The sequence below is a fragment of the Rhineura floridana genome, chromosome 5 (assembly GCF_030035675.1).
Source record: "Rhineura floridana isolate rRhiFlo1 chromosome 5, rRhiFlo1.hap2, whole genome shotgun sequence".
NCBI lineage: Eukaryota > Metazoa > Chordata > Lepidosauria > Squamata > Rhineuridae > Rhineura > Rhineura floridana.
Window position 1 is genome coordinate 30,334,663 of NC_084484.1, and position 22,131 is coordinate 30,356,793.

Here is a 22,131-nt window from a genome sequence, read left to right on the forward strand (position 1 = left end):
CTGGGAAAGATACTTGCTTGAAAGCAGGGGAATCCACTCACAGTCTATATAGATAATACTGAGCTAGCTGGACCAATGTTCTGACTCGGTATAAGGCAGTTTGCTATATTCCTATGTTCATAAATGGTCTCTGTTTGATGGGCAACTCCTCTTCCACATGGACTCTTATGGTGCACCATCTTCTCCCTACTTACTGCAGACAGTGGCTGTACTGCTGAATTTGCAAAGAGGGAAGTTAAGGCACTAAGCGACCCTTGATATGGCCAACTACTACTTCTTTATCTCCTCTCTCTCTCTCTCTTGATGGGACTGGAAGCCCCCATTAGCCACAGCCCAGCTCATTCATGATGGCTGGAGCTTGCAGCTGTTTAGTGGACAAGTGAGCATTGTCAGTGAATTCATGGGATGCTAGTTTGTCTGTGACCAAACATCATCCATAATCACTCCCATGTGTCTCCACAGATCTGTAGTCTTCACTTGAGCACAATCTAACCTACCACAACCATGCTAGGCTCAAACCCTCATATATGAAATCCTGCACTTTCCATACTTCTCAAAGCATAAGACTATCAGGGCTGGTGGAATGAAAGCAATCTAGAAATCAGTTGCTCAGACCAGGGTCAGCAGTTTTATATAGCCAAGTGGGACCATATCAACCCCTAATGTCAAATGACCCTTGCACAGCTGGTCACTCCAATACTTCTTCCTAGCCATCTGTGGTGCAGACACTAAAGAAGAGCAGAAAGCGGATTAAGGTATTCTCTCCTCAGGCAACCTACCTTGGCAGCATAAAGTGCCTGCATCTTGCTACTGGTGTCCCTGGTTTCCTTTCATTGGCACCTTTCCATTCTTCTGTGGGACATATGCATGCTGAAGGTACAATTCAGTTTGCCTACCCAACTTGTTCTCCCCCATAATTATATTTTGGAAACAGAATGTGAATTTATTTCTCCCAGTGGGAAAAGATCTTGGAAACAGAAACATTTATCTGTTTTAACAATGCATCATTTGGAGGTGGTTGTCAAAAGCTGCAAGGACACCACCTATGGATAAAAAAAAACCCTATCTGACGTTTGCACAACCCCCAAGGAGCAAACCTGCCAACATCTTCACATTTCTGCAATCAACCAGCTGTAGACATTAGCTATGATATTAAAATGTAAAAATATTCATTTAATTAATTTTAGCAATAATTAACTTATATTTTCCCTTCTCTCAAAGAGTGTGAGCATGCAATCCATGGTGGAACACCAGTTCTTAAGCCATGTTGACTGTTGATAATACACATAAGGGTTTTTGTTGTGGGGGGAGGTGGATGGCGTATGTTTCAGCTACCTGCCACTCATTAGTCTGAGCTGATACTGGAAGCTTACCTTATCAACTGGCCATTCTTGTCTGTAGAGCTTTGTAGATGCTCTGTAGATGCTTTACAGTGTAGGGCTTTACTCATCTCTGCAGAAATGAATGGTTCCATAAATTCATTCATTCACTCATTCTGGGGGTAACCCTTGGGGAAAGAGCTAAATCAGTGAGGTGAGGGTTAAGTTTTGTTCTTGCTCAACTCTGCCCCAGAATGAGTCCCATTTGCTTTATTCCAAAGAAGGCAACGGAGGCTACTGAATATTAGGATGGCCACTGTCAGTAAAGCTTTGTTCTGTTCATTTACACCATGCACTGCTAGGTTCTATGACTTGATGTGACACTTATAAGTTGTTGGAATATAATGGGACTTTTGGAATTGGTATAGAATCTATAGGTGGACAGATAGACTTTTGGAATTGGTATAGAATCTATAGGTTGACAGAATCTATAGGTAGACAGATAGGTGGACAGATAGAACAATTAATTGTTCCAAGCCCTTCCTTCAATCTCAAAAACTAGAGTTTAAAAAGAAACATTCAAGTAGACTTTACACCACACAATGCAGCATTTCTGTGCTAATAATGAAACTGAGAAATTTAACTAGTCAAAATGTGACAGGAGCTTACTTTGTTAACAAAGAACAAATTCAACAGCTAATCCTAAGAGCCCTAAGAATTGTAAAAAAATAAAATCAGGAATCTGTTCCAGAGATGCTTTCAGTATTTGTGCAGAGGGGTGCTTTACTATTAAGGAAAAATCAATTACTTTCCAGTGCACATGGGTTTCATTATCTAAATTAAAATATGTTTACTTTCTAAAGCTTTACATTTGTTCTCCATTCAGTGGAGCTGCTTATGGTGAAGTGCTGCCAGAAGGAAAAGACAGATGAAAAATAAAGCATGGAAGTCAAAACAACTGTAATAGATTTAGAACATATAGTATCACCCTTTCTTTACATAGCCTCCTTACCATCTAACATACATATTTGAAGAAAAGAATGAAAGGAGCATGTTACAACATCTGGCACAGGATTGGGTATCCCCTGAAACATAACCCTGGTCCAGCAATTTAACACACCAGCAATTTACAGCAATTGCTAGAATTCTAGAGTCTATGGAATTTCACCACCCATAAGAGCTACCCCATTCTTCAGTTAAGGACCACAGACTGTGGGAATTCTGTGTGCACATTGGGACACACAGGGGGCTCTAGATAAGAGTATTAAAATGCACATGTCATGGTTACAGATAAACACTAACATACCACTGTGATTCCCAAATCATCTAAAATATCAGCTATCAGGGAGCAAAGAACAAGATGGCACCCTCCATTCTACACTGTACACAAGGCTTTGTTGTCCAATTAGAGGGGAACAGCTTGGTGGCTCAGGAGGAACAGCTGGTAGGCTGCTTCTGCTGTCTCTCCCCTCACCCCCCGCAACTGCCATTTGAGGTGGCTTCCATAACAATGCCAGTTCTGTCAGGGAAAGATTAGGACCCATGCTTCAATGCAGAATGCTAAAGCCTATTGAAATCCAACACTATCCCATTTCCTTGTATATCTAAGCATCTTTCCTGAGACTTCTGTACTCCTTAGTGATTGAACACCACTGAGCAAAATGTACAGTATGATCCATACATGTTTAATTGGATATTAAGTACAATGGGAGTTTAAGAAGCCTAGCTTTTAAGTAATTGTACATGTGGTCACCACTTTAGAGATTCTCCCCTCTCCTTGACAGGGCATCCATTAATGTCTTACTAAATATCTCATAAGAAAAGAGATATCACTAGTTTGCCTCAGATAGTAAGGAGTATTGTTTGGATGATCTTAAAGTCCAGAGCATGATAAAAGGAAAATCTTTTGGAAACCACTTAAACTTATTGAGCCATTCTTTATTCTTCATTCAAGGAGGATAAAACATTCATGTAAGTGTTAGGAATAATGTTTTTATAAAAATCAAGGGCTTGAATCAACCAAAATAAAATATTTGCAATTGCCATTAATTACAACAATGGGAAAGATTCAAGTATAATATTTCAACATTGATGCAGACCATCAGTACCAATATCTGAAACCACCAGCACTGCAAAGCAAGATAAGGAGTATTGGCCTGTTTGTTTTGGTAATGGGCTAACAGGTTCCCTCTTTTAAGTACTTTTAGAGTGTGGGCAATGAGATGCTTTCATTTGCTTTCAGAAATATATTGCAGCCATATCTGGTTGCTATATGTTGCTGTGATGTCATCAGGCTACTATATGATTCCAGTTTGGCTAGGGTCACATAGCCAGCAAAAAAACACAGGGTTTTAAAAAAAATCACGAAGAAGCCATAGAGAAAATAAAATAGCATGAAAAAGAGGGAAATTATGGGGACATTTTGAGGGGCTCCAAAGCCTCTCCTTTGCACTGAAGTGTTTGCTTTGTGAACATTCAGTGTGGGTCTTGTATATAATTGCATACTATTATACTATAAAGAGATACAGAAAGAAGTACTCAACAGGTACTCTCAAGAGAACTGAAGATTCAGGAATTCAGCAGAAACACACTACTGTTAATGTGATAACCCAATTAAACACTTTTTAAAAAATCATGAGGAGAGGCTAAGAGAATTTTCAGCAGATCATCAAGGAGGGAATTAATCAAATGTGATCTGTTTACTTACACCTCTTTTTTAATTTACAAAAATCCTGTAGAAGTAATAAAAACGCAATCAACAGCCTCAACAAATGTGTGACCCACTTTTGAAATATTGATAACAGCTGAGATACAGATTGGAGTGCTGGTTTTTCTTTGCCTTTCAAAGTTCAAAGTAGCATTTTTTTCTTACTCCAAATTCAACTCAGCAGACATTGTGATAGCACTGAGTGACAGAAATTAAGACACCTTTTCCTGGAATTTAAATTCCAGAGTTCTCATTGCTCTAAGCGTGGGCTGGAACTCAGAGGAACACAAGATGATGCATCATACTGAGTCATACCACTAGCCCATTTAGCTCAGTATCGCCAATATTGACTGGCAGCTGCTGCCCAGGGTTTCAGACAGGGGAAAATTCCTAGTCCTACCTGGAGATGCTGGGGGTTGAACCTGGACCTTTCTGCATGCAAGGTATTACCACTGGGCTACGGCCCTTTTAGTTATGGGAGCCAAAAAACAGCAGCCGCATTTCTCCTCCTCTCCTCTACCCTTTTATCATGCTTGCTCAGGACACATATATCTAAAAACACCTGCAAATTATTTCCCTGTACTCCGGTAATAAGCCCATTCAGAACACAAATAACTAGAGGGGATTTAACTCAGATACTCTAGGGAAACTTTCCCACCACATACCTGGCTCTATTCTGTTGGAGTACAGGCTCTTAATAGGGCTAACCTAGAAACTAGCACTGCAGCCAACACACAAGGGAACCACATGAGAATAACTTTGAATTGTTAGAGGTAGTGTTGGTAGTGGAGTGCCCAAGTAAAGTACGTGAGAGATTAACAGATGAGAGCAGAACTTTTGCAGAAACTGAGTTCTATAATTTATTTACAGCATTTATACCCCTTCTTTTAGCCAAAAAGACTCCCAGAGTGGCTTACAAAAATCAGTTATAGGATGGTCCCTACCTCAGATGCACAATGTAAAAATATGTGCCAGAGGAAAAAGGAATGGGAGGAAAAAAGAAAAATCAAAATCAAGCAGAAGTGCTTAACATTACTGTCCTGACCACACATGTTGGAATCAGACCCACTGCTGTATTTTTCCCATTATGTTTAATGAGAACTTCAGTTTAGAGCACGTCATGGATCAGCTTACAGGTCACACAACAATCTGCATCTCTACACAGCATAATTAGACATGACTACTCAAAGCTAAGACGTTGCAGAAATTAGATGCACACTCCTAACACCCTTATGTAGGATCGGGCGGGATGTTTCTACTTGCGTGTAGAAGGTGTCACGGAATGGGAATGCGTGTGCATGTGAGTGCTCCTGCTAGTTGGAGAAGTGGGGGCCTGCTGAGCCTGCTGGTGCAATTATCTGTGTGTCTGGGGTGATGATGGTGGTGGCACCTCATCGAGATCCTTCTCCTCTAGAGGAGGTGTATGTGGCAGCTGCAGCTGGGGTGAAGGAGGGGGACGGGCAGAAGGGGCTGGCTCCTAATCAGCCAGTGTTCCCTCTGTTGTAACTGGAACTAAGGGGGAGGAGCTGTCACTGACAAAAGTGCTGAAGCACTAGGACCCTCCTCTGGGTCCCATCCTGGATCTTCCTGTTCTTCTTCATCACTCCACAAACATTCCATAGAGCTCATGACAGTTACAGGTATTGTCAGTGGAGTTCTGGCTGTTCTGCCCTTGATGAAGAACAGTCCCTCTGCCCTCCCCCCCCCCCGGTCAGATCCATAAGCAGAATAGGTTATAATGTCCAAGCCAAGTGGTCAGGACAGTTCCTGCTGCCACACAGTTCTTCCCTCACACAGCTGACTTTTTTATCTTGTTATTTATTCTCAATAATATAGAAACAGGATGAAACACATACATAATAAAAGAGAGTGAAATAGAGCAAACTGCAATAAAAGAAAATATGACATATAGCACCTGGCAGTTAGAATCTTCCCAGGAGGGGGCTTGATGGAGTTACCCTCCACCCTCACTGAAGTCAGTGGCGGCTCTGGCAGCCTCATTTCTGACTGCCTCACCAGAACTTATCGAGAAAGGATAACAAAATAACAATAGAAAGATGACGGGTGTCCCAGAGAAGGGAGGGGGAGAAGGGGACAAGAGCTTTGACTGCAGTAAAACTGTGTGGTGATTTGCTTCACCCTGTGGAGGGTGGAGAAGGTGGATGTTGCCAGAGCAATTGAAAAGTGAGAGAAGAGAGAAATACATAGAGAGGGGAGGAGGATATATTTCCTTCCTTATACTCTGTCCATACACAGGGTCAGGAAGCAGTGATCCAAGGGTGCAAGGATGGACACCCAACTGGGAGCTCCGGGATTCATTAATTTGATGGAGGAGGAAGGAGAGACTTAGGAAAGAGGAACTCTAAGTAGACTTGTGGGTAAAAGGAATTCTATGGAGGGCATGCATGAACTCAGGGCACCTCTGGCATTCGAGGGTACTTGCACCACAAAATACTCACAAAGGAGTGAAGAAGAGTGATGGCCAATGATGTACCCCAAATAAGTTTTTGTTTAGCAAAATAAAGGCATCAGGACTTGTGCTCGGTTTGCAGTACTTCTTGGAAAAGACACTGATATTCTCAGGGTTCTCTACAGCCAATTGATAGTACAGCAAAACTTTGCTTAGATTAGGACTGGGCGAAGGTTTGGCATTGAGAGTTAATCTCAGGAGGCCTCACGCTATTGCAATAGCTGGTAAAACCACTCCCCTGTCCTTGTTTCAGGTCTGATTTGCCCTGATTAGCTTAGTCTCTCCTATCTCAAATTCCTGTGCAGAAAGGAACCCTCTGACTCAAGGGTCATACAACATGGTGGCAGGAGTTTGCTCTCCAGTAACAACCCCATAACCAACTTCTAAAGCAAACTCTGATGGCATCATGTTGCAAGATTCCCCATCACTGCTCCACTTCATTGGCTGTCACTTGCATTGTTGTTGTTGTTGCTATTTTATTAAATTATATTTATTACTTGCTTTTTTCAAATATGAACTCAACATTACTTACAAACATAAGTCAGAAGATCCAGTCATTGTCATAAACATGGCTGATGGATTATGATTCTGGGACAAAGGCTCTGAAGTTCATGTCCTGGGATATATTGGAGTATTATTTATTTCTTTATTAAATTTGTTAGTCACCTTTCTACACAAACATGTGCACTCAAAGCGACTTACAGTTAATACAAAAGGAAAAGGAAAAGGAAACAGAAGCCCTCCAAAAGCCTTCCAAAGTTAAGAAGCAAATGCCTGGGAGAAAAGAAATAGTTTTACCTGGTGCCTAAATATGGATAATGATGTCACCAGGTGTACTTCCCTGGGGAGAGTGTTCCACAAATGGGGGGCTGCCACTGAGAAGACGTATTCTCATGTTGCACTCTCCGCACCTCCTTTGGAGGGAGCACACAAAGTAGGACGTCCAATGCCAAGCGCAGGGTCCAGGTTGGTACATATAGGGAGAGGTGGTCCTTGATCGCCTCTCCCTATATGGAGTCAGAGAGAAAATGCCAGTTTTGAATTCATCTGCTTTATTCTGTTGTTATATTTCAATATAACCAGACTATTGAAGATGATGTCATTTTGTTGTGTCTGTATTCATTTGTGTTTTTTTCCTGTAAGGAAGTTTGGTTCTTCTAAGTGCCACAAATATTAATGCTGATGTCAGATTTGTAGATTGTGTTGGCTTGCTCCTACTCTGTGGAGGTCTTCAAGCAGAGGCCAGATAGCCATCCATTAGGGATGCTTCAGCTCTGGATTGTCTGCATCAAGCAGGGTGTGCATGTGTGGAATAGATGGTTGATAGGGCATTCTCCAACTCTATGATTCTATGTAATGTTGCCCTGAATTCCATAGCCATTCTACACTATATTCATACTAGTGCTATTGTCCCTAAAAATTTCTACAAGATTCCTCCCCCCATGAAAATGTGGACAAATTTCTAGTGCTCATGGTCACTGAAGGGGGCTTTTGGGTGATGGTGGCTTACCTTTGTTTTTGTTTTTTTAAATGAGGTGGGGAGGGACGGATGGGGAGGAAAAGAGAGAGAGAGTTAGAGAGTATAGGATGTGTGCTTTAACTTAAAAAGCATATCAGTTACTCCAACTGCCATTGCAAAGGTCTCCCTACTTCTACTCTGCCACAGGGAGAAATGGTGGGGCTGGCTTACCTTTAAATAAGGTGTTCAAGCAGGACCTGTGTGTGTGTATGTGTGTTTTAAGCTTTAAAAAGGCTCCCACAGTTTCTCTCTCCAAATCTCCCCAGTGCTCTCTGTTTCTTCCTTGCCACTTCCAGAGAGGAAGTGGAGACTATTGTGATGGTGTGTTGTGGCATGGGTGGTGCTGACACAATGAATTGTATAGTCAGCTAAGTTCTACTCAGAGTAGACTCATTGAAATTAATGAACCTAAGTTAGTCATGTGTATTAACTTTAATGGGTCTACTCATAGCTGTACCAGCACTGAATACCATCCAATATGTTTCTAAAGTTAGAAAAGTCCCTCCCACTTCTATTCAGCTTTCAACTTTCAAGGGAAATGTTGCCCTTCCATCCCAATCTTCAGAAACATCCCACCACCCAAAACCAGGGAAAATGGTCAAACACAACTGAAACTATCAATGGGAGAATTTTCCATGATATTTTCTCTAAAAATGTTTTGTGTAAATTCACCCTTTGTCTGAGGAGAGCTTCATTTATTTTATACTCTCACTCATAATATTTTTGAGTCCATTTTCCAACATATATGCTCAGATGAACTCACACACAACATTAAAAAGTTTCAAAACAATCCAGCTGTAAAAACTGTAAAAAAAAACATATTCAAAAACCAGAACAAAAGAGGATCTACACTATACTCACAATACACAGAACAGCAAATGGTTGCAAGAGAAAAAAAAGTCAATTCCAAAGTGGGCCACCATAACTGTGTCCCTGAAATCTATTATTATTATTATTATTATTATAACCCGCCATTCCTGCTAAAGGAGTTCTTAAACAGATGTTAGAAAATGTTGTTTTTTACAAAAAATAATGTCACAAACCTCAAGTTATATATTATATACAGTATATATGAATGCATGGTTCCATATAGGATAATGCCTTGTACACAACTAGGCTATGTACACATTACCTGCTTAAAGCACAGCAAGATCTTTTTTTTTTTCACCTCATTTTATGTTGAAATTGCCCATCGCTGTACACCTCAGCACAGGTCGATGTGTACTGAAGTCACCCACTGTATGTCCATACCAGTGGGTGGAGAGTGAGCGAGGATGTCTTTGCCTGATGGAATCCACTGGTTCCTCTGCCCCGTCTCTGTTCCCAGAAATCCAGAAGGAAAGCTTTTCAAATGTACATACCTGGGATTCATTATGACTTGAATAAGGATACCTTTTCCAAGATGAATTGAATCTGGTTTAGGGAAAACTGCATCAAAACACCATTTTTCACCAGAGGCAACAGGATAGTCCTGTATCCTGGTGTACACAGATTAAAAAACAAGTAGCAGGAGTGCACTGGAATGAGAGTAAATGGTAATGGGTACACAGTCTGAAATCCTATTCAAGTCTGTCACAATAGGGGTTCAATCAACAGGATTAAAGCAGCCTAACTGTGTGCTGATTGCAGCCATAGAAAACAAATATTCCTAACTTAATATGTCCTGTTCCAACAAGGGATATTCCATATGAATCCATTCATCTCCACATAGACCTCCAATTGGAAAGACTTGTATTATTTCCTTTTGTTATGGGAAAGTAATGAGTTAGTCTGGTTGTGAAGAAGATCAGATTAAAATCCCCCAAGGGTTTTTTGGTCATCCCTAAATGTAAGCACAAACACAGCGCTACATATTTTACTGCTCATTAGAACAGCAAGAATCCTTTCTAAGCAGAGATATCAAAAGATAGCATTATCTAAAATCCTAATTGCCATCACAGCATGAGCACACTGTTAAAATAATCATTGATCATCATTAAAAATGTTTTCAGCTATGTTATAGTAAAAATACTTGAAAAATTCCACTACGATCATATCAACATCCATAATATCGTTCAAAGAAACTGGCCACAATCCAGTTCACACTTACACATAGTGAAGTCAGTGGAGCTTTGGCATTCCTCATTCTGGGTTGGCTTAAATCTCAAATTCACAGAGGCTGACAACTCCCAATAACCTGCTGCTAAATTGAAACAACACAGGAGTCACAATTGCAGGGAGGATTCTAAGTATGTTCATCTGAATGCACCTAGAACCCCCTGCACTGAATGTGGGAAGGTGTGACATGAAGCCGTCATCCATAGGGATGTTGTGGGTGGATTGCTCCCAACTTTAAGTCTACCCATGTTTGCCCTGAACACCTGAATAAACCTACAGATTAACTGAGTTTCTGAACTACCCATCCCTGCACGCTTCTGTAGACTGCCAGACCTTATACAGGTTAGCTCATTGTAGGAGTTCATCTCCTCCAAGAGCTGCACCAACAGTCAGTCGTAAGTGCCACCATGGAGTGACTGGGAGTGGCAGCAACACCTGGGTAGGATGTCCCCAGCCAGCCCTGCTCACTGTCAAACCAGTCCAGGCTGTGGCAAGGGGAGTAGCTGGAGCCAATCAGGGAGGGTGGGGCATCACCAGAGGACACCACCAGGACCTTAAAATGGCCTCAAAAGTCCAGATTGGGACAGATGACAGGGGAGACAGAGCTGGAGAGACAAATTAGCTGAAGATACCAAGGTGAGATTGGGCCAAAGGCAGGGAGGAGAGATTGGGGAAAGTTCAGGCAGCCATAGGTGGGGTATGTGGCGAAGCACTGGCTGGGCTGAGTATAGAGGAAGAAAGGGGAGAGTCTGCCTTCTAATACTAAGTAAATGAAACATCTTGAATAAACTAACATCCTCTTCTTCTGGAGAGAACTTAAGCATGTAATCCCCACCTGGTGCCTGGACCCGGCCTAAATTTTCAGGACATGGATTCTCACTGGGGCTTCTGCTATTCAGCTCACTACCCCAGCTCACTCCTAAGCTTCTGGGTAATATGTACCTTGTTAGAAGGCTCTTGCAGGTACCAGTCGGGCTGCCAGTGGAACCCTGGGCAGTTCTGGATGTTAGAGAGTTCCCTAAGCCCATGAGAGAAGCCTCCAAGCAAGTGGAACATCTCACCCTTGGAAGAATTCCACTGTAGGGAGCAAGCAATTCGTCAAGGTCTTGCAGAGAGCAAGAGAAGATGCTCATTGCCTTGAGAGACTCTCCTAACTTGCTTCTATTGTTTAAGACTGAGATGGCAGGATTGCCCTGGCTAAGACTGCTTGCAGTTGCACAAAACCTGCTTAATGCAATGGCCTTAATTCTCAAAATCCTATGGCTCTTCCAGACAACGTGTTTATTGAGCATTCATCCTGATTTGCATGCACAAAGCTTATGTGGAGATTAGACTATGTCTGTGAACACATTACTAGCTCAAAATTCAGTGGAGCCATTTTTTCTCACTGCATTTCAGGTCAAATTTGCCCATCACTGTACACATCAGCACTGGTTGACATTGAAGTCAACCACTGTGTGTTCCTACCAGTGGATGGAGACTGGGTGATGATGTCTTCACCCAATGGGATTGTCTGGTTGGTTCTCCTGCCCCCTCTCTGCCTCTGGAAATCTGAAAGTCTTCTCAAATGTACATGTCTGAGATTCAGTGCAACTTGAATAAAGACACTGTGCTCAAGCTGGATTGAAGCTGGCCTGGGGAAAACTACCTCAAAACACAGTATTTCTTCAGAACCTACAGAACAGCTCTGGATCATGGGTAACATCGTGTGTACATGGATTTAAAAACAGGTGGTGGGCGCACACTGCAGCAAGAGCAAATAGTAATGTGCACACAGCCTAGGCCTGGTCTTTCCTGAGCATTTGTTCTGCTTTGTTTGTAGGGAGGTTATACAATGAACATGCATCCTGATTTGCTTGTGCAGTGTTTATACATCCTCCCATTAATAATTAGTTCACCCCATGCTCTTAAGTGCATTTCTCTGACACTTTCGCAATTGCAAAAAGTCCATTTTTTAAAGTGCATTTATTGTCAAAGGTGGCTGAGTGCTTTAATCCACTTTAATTGTATAAACCTAAATTTCTGGTATGCAATTGAATCCCTCCCAGTAGATATTGACAGTTAGGAGGTGATCTGACATTTTCTGTATGAAACTAATGGAGAAGAGCTGGTTTGATGTGTCCTCTGACCAGTCAGATGTACTCTCATATACAGTAAAAATGGAGCTTGCAGTTCAACAAAGATCCTGAAGGGCAACCCACCCTCCATGTTTATCAAGATGAGAACCATATATGTAAAAGATTCATAACAAGTGAAGGTGAATTTGATGAAAACCTTCTAAAGTCATGTGCAACATGAAGGTATAATCCCTTCCCAACTTTCAATACAGCAAGTAAGATGTGCCTGTTGAGATTTAAGCAACTTTCTTAAATTGCCTGTGCAGCTCTCCTCTTGTCATTTAACACCTTCTGGGACAAAGGCAGTAACAATACAGCTGCTTTTCAAGGACAAAAAAGGTGTCACATTTATAATGCTTGAAAGCAATGAGTGATGTATAGGTAATGAAGCAAAGAGATTCTCTCCCTTGCTCTCTAGACATTTGGAAATGGAGAAGGAGTTTTTGCTTTGTAATCCTTTTATTATCACAAGGAGTCCACCCCCCAGGTATAAACAATTTTGAAATCCATTCTCCAAATTAGATTTCCAGACTGTAAATAAACGTGATGAATTTCAGACAAGTCAATTGTGTTTTCTGCACACAAGGATCTGTTTTACAAAAATATGTCATATGACCAGTATATTTCATACCAGCCTGTCTACTCAAGTTAATGAGAAAGAAAGAATGTATGTTCAGAAGGAATACAAAATGTAGATCTTTCTACGGTCTTCAATGAAAACCTCCCCAATCATTCATGCCACTAACCTTGTGCAGGCTTTAAGTTAACATAGACACATACTTTACAGTCAAAACATTTTGACTAGTTATAACTTCTTAGACTTGCTCATGGAACAAGAGACGATCCAATGATACAAAGCTCAAGTTGATTAAAATAGGAATAAAAGGAATAAAGAGAAAAAGAGGGATGGGTGTGGTGTGGGGATGGAGGACAAATTAGATTCAGTTATCATTTAAAGCTAAATTTATCAAATTCACTCTTTCCAAAACAATATGAGAACCAAAACACAGCCATCCTTTGAAATTCGCACTTATCCAAAGAAGGTTTACAATAATGCATAAATTAGGGGGAAATGTCTATAAAAGTGAATATATTAGTAGAAATAACATACAAAAATGCATTATATCAGGAGAAATTGCTTGCAAAAATATGTTCAGTGGTCAAAACTGCATACAAATATGTGTGTATTAGGATAAATTAACACTAAAATGCTGAAGAATTTTAATGAGGATTGTTTGGGGTTGTTTTTTTATAAAAAAACATTCACAAATTGCTAGAGAAACCGGGAAGACTGAATTTAAGATAGGGAAAATGATAAACTGAGAGAACTGCAATTGACAGATTCTTCCATCCCTAGCGTGGTGCAGTAACAATCCTATATTAGGTTTTGCCACCCTGGCACCATCCAGAAGTTTTGGATTACATTTCCCATCAGCCAGTATGGCGAATAGTTAGGGATGATGGGAGATGTAGTACATCAACATCTGGAGAGCAACAGATTGGCGAAGCCTGATCTATATCTTACATTGAGGGAATGCTTTCAGACTTGCACCAACTAACAGATCCCATCCCTACCCCCATATATATTTTTCAATTCATCTTTAGGGCCTCAAATTAGGGGGGGCACTTGTGCTAACCTGCATCAATAGGCAGAGGGATAGGAATGATTTTCAGAAATACTACTATGCTTCACTTTTGCTCTTCAGAAACATCGCTAGCTTGTCAGGACTGTCCTTTATGCCTACCTAAGACTGTAAAGTTCAATGAACGCTTCATGTGCTATAGAAATAATAAATAGTATTGGGCATGAGTGACCTTGTCCACCACAAAGGAGTCCATGATTTCAAAAAAGAAAAGAAAAAAAGTAAACAAACCATTGGCAGATCTTTCCCCACAGAACTGAAAAGGCAATGAAAACCCAACCACTTTGGGATAAGTGTTTACAGTGGAATAAATGGTTTCTGTGCTGCAGCTAAAACTCTCAAGTAAAATCTAGGCCCTTTGTCTTTTATATCTCAATCTATTTCCATTGCTTTGTATTCAGGTGTCATTTTTCAAAGCTTGCTGCTCCCTGCTCCAATACATGTCCGTGAAAGATATTGCTCTTTTGGGAGCAAAGATGATTTTTCTATGGGCGCTTTATTAGTGCTATGGGCCTAAAAAGACTACTGAGTAACTGAGTACTTTGCTTCCAACAGTTGCAATATAAGTGCCCTGTTGTCTTGTTAAGCTTATTTTTTATTATTATAGTTGACAAACTGTTTATTGTGGAATGGTCCCATGAACATCATCACTGGTACCTGAGGGAGGATTTTCTAGGCTGTGCCATGCAGAGCATATCCAGTCACAATTTAAACTTTGGATGTAATTTAAGTGCATCACACTCTATCTGTATATGACTGCAATGTAGGTACGTAAGGGGTGACATTGAAAAAATGGTCGCAATCTTCCAGATTGTATGATTCAACTGATTTTTAAAAATCAAATTTCAAATCTGAGGAAAATCCAAGCAGCCTTCCCCAACCTGGTGCTCTCCATATGTTTTGGACTATAATTCCCATTGTTTCTGACCATTGCCCATGCTACTTAGGGTTGATGGGTGTTGTAGTCCTGAGGGCACAATGTTGGAGAAGCAGACTTAGACAAGATTCCTCCCAACACCACATGCAGATAGATATCTTCCATATCTTTAGATGGTGTGCACTGGTCAAAAGATTTTATTATTTATTATTTATTTATTATTTGATTTATATCCCACCCTTCCTCCCAGCAGAAGCACAAGGCAGCAAACAAAAGCATTAAAAACACTTTAAAACATCATAAAAACAGACTTTAAAATACATTAAAACAAGATATCTTTAAAAACTTTTTTTAAAAAGATTTCAAGACATTGTTTTTTTTAAAAAAAGATTAAAAACATTTTTTAAAAAAAGGTTTAAAAACATATTAAAAAGCATTTCCAACACAGACACAGACTGGGATAAGGTCTCAACTTAAAAGGCTTATTGAAAGAATAAGGTCTTCAGTAGGCACCAAAAAGATAACAGAGATGGCGCCTGTCTAATATTTCAGGTGATGGAATTCCACAGGGTAGGTGCCGCCACACTAAAGGTCTATTTCCTAAGTTGTGCGGAACAGACCTCCTCATAAGATGATATCTGCAGGAGGCCCTGCACAGTGCAGTGATCGACTGGGTATATAAGGGATAAGATTATCTTTCAGGTATCCTGGTCCCAAGCTGTATAGGGCTTTCTACACCAAGACTAGAACCTTGAACATGGCCCGGTAGCAAATGGGCAGCCAGTGCAATTCTTTCAGCAGCGGGGTGACATGCTGGCGATACCCTCCCAGTGAGCAGTTTCACCGCAACATTTTTTACCACCTGCAACTTCCGGACTGTTGTAAGAGAAAATATTCCCTTTGGGATCTTTTTCTAGGTACTGCAAATAACAGCCATTCAACAGGGAGTAAAGTAGCAGCAGTTTATTAGTTCAGAACTAAGACCTCAGTCTCTGAAATGAGACTGCAGCCCTGAAGAGAAGGGCAAGTCACTTTTATACCTTTTACATTATAAACTTTGCATAGTGGTCTCTGCCTCATAGACACGTCACATGGCATCCATGGAGACAATTCTTTGCATAGATAAGAACTTAGCACTTTGCTAACCACACAGGCTATATGGTACAAAACAAGCATGGCAGATACACTTTGCATATGTTCTGTGTACCGCTGGTAACCACAGAGGCACACTGTCTAGGACAAAGCAGGCTAAAACAGACTGGAACAAACTTTGTGGTTAATAACAGGATGCTATATAAAATAAGCTGAAAGAACAGGATGTGGTGCTCTGCTACTCCTGAAGTCACTGGGCAGATGTCACTGTGTACGTGTCTTGCTCGCCTCGAGCCTATGTCTATCAATCACATGGTCTCAGAAATATGGGGTAACTGGCTCTTCTCACAGGACCAACCTCAAGGACAGCCCAACATAGAGTGCATTACAGTAACCCAACCTAGAGGTTACCAATGTGTGGACAACAGTGGTCAGGCTATCCCAGTCCAGAAACAGCCACAGCTGTCTTACCAGCCAAAGCTGGTAAAAGGCACTCCTAGCCACTGAGGTTATCTGGGCCTTTAGCAACAAAGATGGATCCAGGAACACCCCCAGACTACGTACCTGTTCTTTCAGAGGGAGTACAACCCCATTCAAAGCAGGCAACTGACCAATTATCTGAACTCGGGAACCCCCCCCCACAGGGCCTCCATTTTGCTAGGATTCAGACAGTTTATGGGCCCTCATCCAGCCCACCACTGAGTCCAGGCAGCGGTCCAGGGCTTGCATGGCCTGTCCCGAATCAGATGTTATGGAGAAATAGACCTGGGTATTGTCAGCGTACTTTTGACACCTCACCCGAAATCTCCTGATGACCACTCCCAAAGGCTTCATATAGATGATAAACAGCATGTGGGCAAGATGGTACCCTGCAGCACCTCACAGCACAACTCCCAGGAGGCTGAAACACAATCACCCAGTGCTATTCTCTGAAAATGGACCTTGGAGTTAGGATTGGAACCACTGTAAAACAGTGCTTCTGATACCTATCTCACCAAGTTGGCCCAGAAGGATACCATGGTCAATGGTATCAAAAGTTGCTGAGAGATCAAGTAAGAGTAACAGGGTTGCACTGCCCTGTCCTTCTCCTGATAAAGGGCGACCAAGGCTGATTCAGTATCATAACTAGACCTGAACCTGGATTGGAATGGGTCAAGATAATCTGTTTCATCCAAGAGTACTTGTAATTGCTATGCTGCAACCCTCTGAATCACCTTCCCTAAGAAGGGGGTATTTGTGACCGGTTGGTAATTGTCGCAGACCAATGGGTCCACGGTGGGCTTTTTCAGGAGCGGTCAGATCACTGCCTCTTTCAAGGCAGCTGGAATGACTCCCTCCCACAATGATGCATTGACCACACTCTGGTTCCACTCGGTCAACCCCCTCGGCAAGCTTTAATAAGCCAAGCAGGGCAAGGGTCGAGAGAACACATTGCTGGCTGCATCATTGCAAGCACCTTGTCCATGTCATCAGGCCACATCAACTGAAACCGTTCCCAAGACATTGCAGCAGACGTTGCACTGGACACGTCATTGGGGACTACAATAGATGTGGATGGGGCATCAAGACTGCTACAGAGGCGAGCAACTTTAACCTCAAAGTGCCTTGCAAACAATTCACAGTGAGCCTCCAAAGGGTCTAAAACTCTGTTTCCTGGAGTTGATGTCAACAGACCCTTGACAGTATGGAAAAGCTGCACTGGACAGCTACTTGAGGAGGCGATGGAGGCATTGAAGTGGGCCTTCTTTGCCACCCTCACCACCACACAGTAGGTACGGCTTTGATTAGGCTCACAGCACGTCTTTCACCACTTGCACTCTAGCCATTGTCCAGCCTGTTTCATTGCCCTTAGCTCACTGGTGTACCAAGGTGCAAACCAGGCTCCACAATGCCGGAGAGGGTACTTGGGAGCAACCATGTCAAGAGCCTGATGCACCTCTCTGTTCGACAGTGTGACAAGGGCTTCAACAGGGTCACCTGCTCTATCTACTCAGAACTCCCCTAGGGCATTCAGGAATCCTGTGGATTTCATTAGTCTCCAGGGGCTATCATTCTGGGCTCCTCCAATACCACAGGTGAGATGGCCTCTGGCAGGTCAGTCAGAGAAGCTGCTGGGCAGCAGGGTGGATGGTACACCAGCAGCAACCCTAGTTTACTGTCTCCTTGGCCTGACACCAGGTGCAGGGCCTCACAGCCAGCTCTAAGACAGAATGGTTTCCTGGAGACAGAGATGGAATTTCTGTAGACCACAGAAACTCCTCCCCCCTGTCCCTGCAGCCGATGCTGGTGTTGCACCGAGTATTCAGATGGGTAAGCTTGGTCAGATCAACTCCTCCCAGTTCACCCACCCAGGTTTCGGTAATGCACAGCAAATCAGCACCTTCATCCATGATCAAATCATGGATGTGGTCTTATTGTGTACCAATCTAGCATTAAACAACACACACAGGCCAGTGGGCACAGCAGATAAGCAATGAGGAACCCATCCATGAGAAGAGTGGCAGCAAGGAACAAGGCGTAGGTAGCCTTGCACTCGTCTTGTATGGTAATTCACCACCTCCTCATGACTACACTTCCCTCTACCTGTGATCACTGCAATTGGGGTGGCATCACCCATGTCCCTCCTTACTAAGACTCTTCCTAAATACCTGATATAGACCCAACATGAGCCCACCAACAAAACCTACCTGAGCCAATTATCCCAGTAGGCCTCTGCGAGAATTAGGAACAGTCATACCCATTCAAACCTTTTCACACAGGGAGCACCTACTCCCCCTCTCTCACACCCAGGGAGGGCCAGCCTTCTGCCAGTTACAGACTCTCACTCTGAAGGCATCTGGCTACTTTCTCCTATCATTCAGTTCGCTGCACAGGCTCTCACCCTTTGCAGGAACTACATGAGCCACTTGCCCTCCCCACTACCCAATCTCCTCCAGATTGGTTAGAAAAACAAAAGAAATAAAGAAATTGAAGAGGTGTAGCACCCTTGCCTTTGGGACTCCCTAAGAGAACCCCCAAGGGGCAACTCCCTTTGGTGTCACCCCTTTGGTGGTGACTCCGCCAGTGGCAGACCTGCTGCCCAATGGCAGCTGGGCTTTTATGCCTCCTGATCCAGACAGGAGCTGATGCAAGAGGCTGCACAATTAACTGCAGCCTCTGTCTGGAGCCAGGGCCAGGCAGGGGGTCCCAGTCCTTGCAACACTTACCAGGGACCTCAGCTGTCTCAAAAGACAGCAACCCAAAGGAGCAAGCAGCAAGCACCCAGATGCTCAGATACTCACTCCCACGGCAGGTCTCCTTCAGTCTCCCTGGTGCTGCAGCTGTACTAGATTTGACTTGTATCTGTAGCTCTGATATGTTTTGGAGCTCTCTGTCTTTCCAGTATAACTCATTATTCAGGATCAAATTAGACCTGTTAAAAACAAAGCTGTTTTTCCTCCATTCACTATAATAGGGAATTTAAAAACAGCTATAACTTTTTCCCTTTTCACAGAAGTCAATGAAATTTGCAGGCATAGGAACCCTTCCAGAGTGGATTAAGCTTGCCAAATTGTAGGTACATATAGTTGCAGTGTTTTAGGGTGGGCTTAAGAGGTTTCATGGGGGCAGGCTTGTGGTTAAAAAAAAAAGATAATGGATTCATATGGAAAAACTGGGGTGTGAGGAAAATGTAACTCTCCCCACAAAGCCTTTGTTTCCTTAAGGGTTGTTAGTGTGTGGGTGCTTATGCCTCCCACCACAGATTTTTGGAGATACAGCCTCTTCTCCCTGAAAGAAAGTGAACTTTTGCTTGACTTGCTTAGGGAAAAGGGCAGCGGTGGAGAAAATCGGCATAGATCCATATGAAAAACAAGCACAGTTTTTAAAATGTACTTCAATGTCCCTCCCTCAAATCACTGTGATTGGAGTGCCCTAGGAAAATAAAACTGGTGAAAAATCTAGATCATATATAGCTTTTATTTATTTTTTTGGCAGCTGAATCCCCAGAGTGACTTTAGGGAGTCCCTCATCTGACCTGACACATATTGTTAATGGTGCTGTCCAGCTCAGGCCTTGTAATTCAGGAAGTGCACATAGCTGATGCACACTCGATATATCAGGAGTGGGGACCCTGTGGCCCTCCAAATGTTGCTGGACTACAACTCCCATCATCCCTTCCCAACGGTCATGCTGGCTGAGGCTGATCCAGCAACAATTAAGCACATTTCAGCCCTATTTTTTTCAGTAGAATTGATAGCATGCAATGGGACTTAAAACGCCTTCGCCAACTTGGCTTGCGTGCCCTGGATTTATTATGAAATCTCCCTATTGCTCTCAGTTTCCTAGGTCCTGTTATTGCCAACATATATCTGTAGTATGAGTTTTAGCCAAATTCTATATTATGGCATTTTGATTTTTCCCCCCTGTGAATTTTGAGCAGACTCTCTTTGAAGCAGCTCTCATTGGAACAGCCATTTCTCAACAACTGACTGAAAAACACTGCAAATAACAGTGCAAGCCTATGCATGTCTAGTCAGAACTGGGCCCATTGAAATTTAATGGAATGTACTCCCAGGTAAGTGCATACAGGACTGCAGCCTAAATGCATGACATTTTTTTAAACACTATTTTTAGAGTGGATGTGTCCAGTGGGTAAGAGTTATGAACAGTTGTCCTTTCCTTACAATGCAGAGGGTCAAAGGAATATTCTCTCCTATACAGGCACAACAGGAGTCTTTGCCCATCTCTACTTCCTGTGCTGGGTACCAACAGAAGCTATTTTAATTAAAGCATATGTGTAATATTTTGGTAACTCTCATCAAAGTCTAGTGTGAAGAAATATACCACAGAGTGCTAAAATGTAGCCTTCCTTTAAATAGATTTGCTCTGAACATTTGCAAGCTTAAATATAGAACAGATTGACTGCTATCAGAGTACTGATCTGCTGGTACCCTTCTCAAAAGAAGAGACCTGCTCTTATTCCAAAAACATGGCAGAATGGAAGAGTGAGGGAAGAGATCTGTGTTTCAGTATTGTGTTAAAGAAGATCCCATGCAAATGGCTGGTTGGGGGGCGTGCAGAGAGGTGATTAGACGTTATCGGGTCCACAGCAATAACATCTGACTCTAGACTGTGTTGTGTATGCCTGTCATTATTGGCATCAAAACCACATAACTCTTCCATAGGGAGAAGAATGAGAAGGGCTGAAAAACCCGTCATGGAACATTTGTAGTGGGGTAAGCTGCTCAGTAGTACCCATTGGTTCAGCCAATTCATTTCAATATGTTCCAGGCACAGTGACAAACAAGACCAGAGCTTCTCACTGGGAGAGAAACAGAGCCATATTAAATCATTTCAAAGCATAAAAAGAAAAGACCCATTTAGCCTATGGCACCTCTGAGGGCACCTTTCCCAGACTACTCCCTTCCCCCCCCCCCCAAAGTGTGAATGGCAGGTGTTGTTTTAAGGAAGAAAAGCATCATTCTAAAAACATTGGAGCATATGGCCTGGCAATCCTTAAAATCTAAACCATTTTAACTGGGGTTGAAACAGCTCCCAGAAGCTTCAGATGAACCACACATGTGTGGGAGCATCCAAGGCCTTCCTATATCCTGTGTGTCTCCTGGCCTGGATCAGACCTCTCCACCATGCCCACATCCAGTAACATAAAGGTAGAAGGGGGATTGTGGGGATGATGCTGTCCAGACTAGGGGGATGAAGGCTGCAGGACGTCTCCAAGACAAAGCAGTTATAGTATCCTCAATGTACTGCCTTCAAGTCGATTCTGACTTATGGCAACCCTATGAATAGGGTTTTCATGGTAAGCGGTATTCAGAGGGGGTTTACCATTGCTTCTCTCTGAGGCTGAGAGGCAGTGACTGGCCCAAGGTCACCCAGTGAGCTTCATGGCTGTGTGGGGATTCAAACCCTGGTCTCCCAGGTCATAGTCCAATACCTTAACCACTACTCCACATAAAATATATAATGCATCATTTTCCCCTCTGTCATGAGAAACCTGGGTATGAAAAGGAGTATATCATGCAAATACTCATAATAAATAAATACTACTTATAATAAACTTTTAAAATATGATCAGTTATAATATTACTTATAATCTCAACAACCACAACATCAAAGCCCTTTCAAAAACATTTGGAAGAAAAACAAGTCATGCAGAAATATTTCTATTAACTTGTCTGGGACTGAAGTAGGCTTCTGGGTGCCCAGGAGATGCTCGGAAAGGAGCAACATACCAGACAGAAGAAAATAGGACTAGATGGTCGCAGGCACATGACAATACCACCTTGCTG